This window comes from Uranotaenia lowii, chromosome 2 (assembly GCF_029784155.1).
Source record: "Uranotaenia lowii strain MFRU-FL chromosome 2, ASM2978415v1, whole genome shotgun sequence".
NCBI classification, from domain to species: Eukaryota; Metazoa; Arthropoda; class Insecta; order Diptera; family Culicidae; genus Uranotaenia; species Uranotaenia lowii.
In genome coordinates this window covers 48,082,016-48,089,344 of record NC_073692.1, presented here as the reverse complement: position 1 = coordinate 48,089,344, position 7,329 = coordinate 48,082,016, and positions in this window count along the sequence as shown.

Sequence of the window (7,329 nt, the reverse complement as noted above, 5' to 3'; positions counted from 1 at the left end):
AATGACAAAAATGACAAAAATGACAAAAATGACCAAAAATGACAAAAATGACAAAAATGACAAAAATGACAAAAATGACAAAAATGACAAAAATGACAAAAATGACAAAAATGACAAAAATGACAAAAATGAAATGACAAAAATGACAAAAATGACAAAAAATGACAAAAATGACAAAAAATGACAAAAATGACAAAATGACAAAAATGACAAAAATGACAAAAATGACAAAAATGACAAAAATGACAAAAATGACAAAAATGACAAAAATGACAAAAATGACAAAAATGACAAAAATGACAAAAATGACAAAAATGACAAAAATGACAAAAATGACAAAAATGACAAAAATGACAAAAATGACAAAAATGACAAAAATGACAAAAATGACAAAAATGACAAAAATGACAAAAATGACAAAAATGACAAAAATGACAAAAATGACAAAATGACAAAAATGACAAAAATGACAAAAATGACAAAAATGACAAAAATGACAAAAATGACAAAATGACAAAAATGACAAAAATGACAAAAATGACAAAAATGACAAAAATGACAAAAATGACAAAAATGACAAAAATGACAACAAATGACAAAAATGACAAAAATGACAAAAATGACAAAAATGACAAAAATGACAAAAATGACAAAAATGACAAAAATGACAAAAATGACAAAAATGACAAAAATGACAAAAATGACAAAAATGACAAAAATGACAAAAATGACAAAAAATGACAAAAATAAAATGACAAAAATGACAAAAATGACAAAAATGACAAAAATGACAAAAATGACAAAAATGACAAAAATGACAAAAATGACAAAAATGACAAAAATGACAAAAATGACAAAAATGACAAAAATGACAAAAATGACAAAAATGACAAAAATGACAAAAATGACAAAAATGACAAAAATGACAAAAATGACAAAAATGACAAAAATGACAAAAATGACAAAAATGACAAAAATGACAAAAATGACAAAAATGACAAAAATGACAAAAATGACAAAAATGACAAAAATGACAAAAATGACAAAAATGACAAAATGACAAAAATGACAAAAATGACAAAAATGACAAAAATGACAAAAATGACAAAAATGACAAAAATGACAAAAATGACAAAAATGACAAAAATGACAAAAATGACAAAAATGACAAAAATGACAAAAATGACAAAAATGACAAAAATGACAAAAATGACAAAAATGACAAAATGACAAAAATGACAAAAATGACAAAAATGACAAAAATGACAAAAATGACAAAAATGACAAAAATGACAAAAATGACAAAAATGACAAAAATGACAAAAATGACAAAAATGACAAAATGACAAAAATGACAAAAATGACAAAATGACAAAAATGACAAAAATGACAAAAATGACAAAATGACAAAAATGACAAAAATGACAAAAATGACAAAAATGACAAAAATGACAAAAATGACAAAAATGACAAAAATGACAAAAATGACAAAAATGACAAAAATGACAAAAATGACAAAAATGAAATGACAAAAATGACAAAAATGACAAAAATGACAAAAATGACAAAAATGACAAAAATGACAAAAATGACAAAAATGACAAAAATGACAAAAATGACAAAAATGACAAAAATGACAAAAATGACAAAAATGACAAAAATGACAAAAATGACAAAAATGACAAAAATGACAAAAATGACAAAAATGACAAAAATGACAAAAATGACAAAAATGACAAAAATGACAAAAATGACAAAAATGACAAAAATGACAAAAATGACAAAAATGACAAAAATGACAAAAATGACAAAAATGACAAAAATGACAAAAATGACAAAAATGACAAAAATGACAAAAATGACAAAAATGACAAAAATGACAAAAATGACAAAAATGACAAAAATGACAAAAATGACAAAAATGACAAAAATGACAAAAATGACAAAAATGACAAAAATGACAAAAATGACAAAAATGACAAAAATGACAAAAATGACAAAAATGACAAAAATGACAAAAATGACAAAATGACAAAAATGACAAAAATGACAAAAATGACAAAAATGACAAAAATGACAAAAATGACAAAAATGACAAAAATGACAAAATGACAAAAATGACAAAAATGACAAAAATGACAAAAATGACAAAAATGACAAAAATGACAAAAATGACAAAAATGACAAAAATGACAAAAATGACAAAAATGACAAAAATGACAAAAATGACAAAAATGACAAAAATGACAAAAATGACAAAAATGACAAAAATGACAAAAATGACAAAAATGACAAAAATGACAAAAATGACAAAAATGACAAAAATGACAAAAATGACAAAATGACAAAATGACAAAAATGACAAAAATGACAAAAATGACAAAAATGACAAAAATGACAAAAATGACAAAAATGACAAAAATGACAAAAATGACAAAATGACAAAAATGACAAAAATGACAAAAATGACAAAAATGACAAAAATGACAAAAATGACAAAAATGACAAAAATGACAAAAATGACAAAAATGACAAAAATGACAAAAATGACAAAAATGACAAAAATGACAAAAATGACAAAAATGACAAAAATGACAAAAATGACAAAAATGACAAAAATGACAAAAATGACAAAAATGACAAAAATGACAAAAATGACAAAAATGACAAAAATGACAAAAATGACAAAAATGACAAAAATGACAAAAATGACAAAAAATGACAAAAATGACAAAAATGACAAAAATGACAAAAATGACAAAAATGACAAAAATGACAAAAATGACAAAAATGACAAAAATGACAAAAATGACAAAAATGACAAAAATGACAAAATGACAAAAATGACAAAAATGACAAAAATGACAAAAATGACAAAAATGACAAAAATGACAAAAATGACAAAAATGACAAAAATGACAAAAATGACAAAAATGACAAAAATGACAAAATGACAAAAATGACAAAAATGACAAAATGACAAAAATGACAAAAATGACAAAAATGACAAAATGACAAAAATGACAAAAATGACAAAAATGACAAAAATGACAAAAATGACAAAAATGACAAAAATGACAAAAATGACAAAAATGACAAAATGACAAAAATGACAAAAATGACAAAATGACAAAATGACAAAAAATGACAAAATGAAAATGACAAAAATGACAAAAATGACAAAAATGACAAAAATGACAAAAATGACAAAAAATGACAAAAATGACAAAAATGACAAAAATGACAAAAATGACAAAAATGACAAAAATGACAAAAATGACAAAAATGACAAAAATGACAAATGACAAAAATGACAAAAATGACAAAAATGACAAAAATGACAAAAATGACAAAAATGACAAAAATGACAAAATGACAAAAATGACAAAAATGACAAAAATGACAAAAATGACAAAAATGACAAAAATGACAAAAATGACAAAAATGACAAAAATGACAAAAATGACAAAAATGACAAAAATGACAAAAATGACAAAAATGACAAAATGACAAAAATGACAAAAATGACAAAAATGACAAAAATGACAAAAATGACAAAAATGACAAAAATGACAAAAATGACAAAATGACAAAAATGACAAAAATGACAAAAATGACAAAAATGACAAAAATGACAAAAATGAGACAAAAATGACAAAAATGACAAAAATGACAAAAATGACAAAAATGACAAAAATGACAAAATGACAAAAATGACAAAAATGACAAAAATGACAAAAATGACAAAAATGACAAAAATGACAAAAATGACAAAAATGACAAAAATGACAAAAATGACAAAAATGACAAAAATGACAAAAATGACAAAATGACAAAAATGACAAAAATGACAAAAATGACAAAAATGACAAAAATGACAAAAATGACAAAAATGACAAAAATGACAAAAATGACAAAAATGACAAAAATGACAAAAATGACAAAAATGACAAAAATGACAAAAATGACAAAATGACAAAATTGACAAAAATGACAAAAATGACAAAAAATGACAAAAATGACAAAAATGACAAAAATGACAAAAATGACAAAAATGACAAAAATGACAAAAATGACAAAAATGACAAAAATGACAAAAATGACAAAAATGACAAAAATGACAAAAAATGACAAAAATGACAAAAATGACAAAAATGACAAAAATGACAAAAATGACAAAAATGACAAAAATGACAAAAATGACAAAAATGACAAAAATGACAAAAATGACAAAAATGACAAAAATGACAAAAATGACAAAAATGACAAAAATGACAAAAATGACAAAAATGACAAAAATGACAAAAATGACAAAAATGACAAAAATGACAAAAATGACAAAAATGACAAAAATGACAAAAATGACAAAAATGACAAAAATGACAAAAATGACAAAAATGACAAAAATGACAAAAATGACAAAAATGACAAAAATGACAAAAATGACAAAAATGACAAAAATGACAAAAATGACAAAAATGACAAAAATGACAAAAATGACAAAAATGACAAAAATGACAAAAATGACAAAAATGACAAAAATGACAAAAATGACAAAAATGACAAAAATGACAAAAATGACAAAAATGACAAAAATGACAAAAATGACAAAAATGACAAAAATGACAAAAATGACAAAAATGACAAAAATGACAAAAATGACAAAAATGACAAAAATGACAAAAATGACAAAAATGACAAAAATGACAAAAATGACAAAAATGACAAAAATGACAAAAATGACAAAAATGACAAAAATGACAAAAATGACAAAAATGACAAAAATGACAAAAATGACAAAAATGACAAAAATGACAAAAATGACAAAAATGACAAAAATGACAAAAATGACAAAAATGACAAAAATGACAAAAATGACAAAAATGACAAAAATGACAAAAATGACAAAAATGACAAAAATGACAAAAATGACAAAAATGACAAAAATGACAAAAATGACAAAAATGACAAAAATGACAAAAATGACAAAAATGACAAAAATGACAAAAATGACAAAAATGACAAAAATGACAAAAATGACAAAAATGACAAAAATGACAAAAATGACAAAAATTACAAAAATTACAAAAATGACAAAAATGACAAAAATGACAAAAATGACAAAAATGACAAAAATGACAAAAATGACAAAAATGACAAAAATGACAAAAATGACAAAAATGACAAAAATGACAAAAATGACAAAAATGACAAAAATGACAAAAATGACAAAAATGACAAAAATGACAAAAATGACAAAAATGACAAAAATGACAAAATTGACAAAAATGACAAAAATGACAAAAATGACAAAAATGACAAAAATGACAAAAAAGTTTGGACAAATGACCTTTATCAAATCTGAAACATTAAAGATTTAGTTTTCAATATTTTGCTTCAAAATTAGGACCTGATTGAAATTTAATCAATTTTTCTATAGGTTGTTTAGTCTTGGATCAAATTCAATTTGTGAATATTCCCAGTAACTCACACTAGACTTTAACAGAGGTTCACAAATGTTTCACAAATACGCCTTGAATCTTAAATAAGTTTAACCTTTCTCAACCTGGTGTCAGTTTTTTTTTATTTGGTTTATACCAACATTTTCCATCCACGAATTCCTCCGAAGCAGCTCCTTCCCGGGAAACGAAAAATTACACAATTTCACGATAAGACGAAAATCCAAAAAGCGATACCCACGCACGGGTGCGCCCCAAATTGATAATGTGATCAAGGTGAGTGGTTACTTATTCCCTTTTTCTCTTCCTGTTCCTGCCCGAAGATGTCGTGGGTGCTGAACATCCCCACATACTTGCTTCAGTCCTGAGGTGGAGGAATAAAAAAGGTTCGGCAAATCCGACTGCTAAATTTCCTAAGATTGTTTTTTTTGGGGTTTTCTCTACCTACTTTGGGGAGTTCCTCTAAATGTGAGCAATCGGGATATAAAATCGATGCCAGTATTTTCCAGCTTCCTTCGCCAATCCCGGTCATTACTTTTCCGGGAGAGATAAAGTGACTCAATAGAGGGTAACATGGATTGTTGTTAGCCATATTTTGTAAGTTCGTTTAACCTTGAACGCCCAACTCTGTAAACATCCGGTAAGTTCCTCTCGGCGTATCTTATCGATCTAGAAAGAATCGAAAAAATAAAAATGCTGCAATACTTGTTTGATAAACTTTCAAAGTCCCATCAGGAAAAAGGCAAATTTACTGCACAATCCCACCATTAAAGTCACTATCTGCCGGGCCTACGCCTTAGTTTTCGCCCCGATAACTTATTTACATAACATCAAATAATCCCGCGTCAGCTTATAAACTTTTCTGCTCCTGTCTATGATGTCGTGAAAATTGATAGATTCAATAGAACGGGGAAATCCATTCCTATATCCGATGACATCCCGGTGAATTGGCTGGCTGGTTCACTGCCTCAATGGAGGGATGGATGGATGGATGGATTAAATCTTCTCTCTCTGGATCCGGGGGCTTTTGCCGGGACTGATTCAGCAGAGCCACAATGAAATGCGGCTGGGATTGATGCTGCTGCCGCCCGTTTGGATTTGAGCCACAGGTTATTCACTGCATTTGCCGCTGTGGTTCCGACCGATGGAGGATGGAATATTGGAATGAATTTATAACAGAGGATCGAATTTGTAGAGTTTGTGGAAACTGGAAACGAGTGATTTGTCTTTCAATAGTCAGCTGAAATCAATTTCAAGAACCAAGAAATATTTCAAACGTTTTCAGACATACTGACATATAAAGAACCCGGTTATAATAAAAAAAATCACGAGCTTATACACACAGAGCAATTTTTTTAATAAACACACTCACATAGGATCTCCGTGAAACTTGACGTTTCTTCCGAGAGAGGCTGGCGAAAGGTAAATTGTGCAACTCGAGACCCCTACAACCGACTTTTTGGTCACCTCTCGTCTTACAATCCGATTTTCAACCTCCTCGCAATGTTAGCTGGGGTGCGAGCTACCTTAGCGGAGATCAGGTACCCAATCCCGGTAGATGCCTTGGTCGCATGCTAACTGAGATAGGGAGTTCCGTGCGCGTCTGTTCTCCATGTCAGGGGCGGCGTAAGCAGTACAAAAACGTCTTGGTGGTGTTCGGGACTCGAATCAGCAACATCACGACGGTCTTCCAGCGAGATAGTGGGGTTAGCTACGGGTAACATACAATGAACAACAAATTCTGGATGCCAATCTCTAAATTTCATGTGCAGAACCCACGTGCTCTTCAACGATTTGAAGAGCCGAAAATTCGAGACATCGTAACGTTGCAAGAAGTATGTTTGAAGAACTCAACGTCATACCATCTACC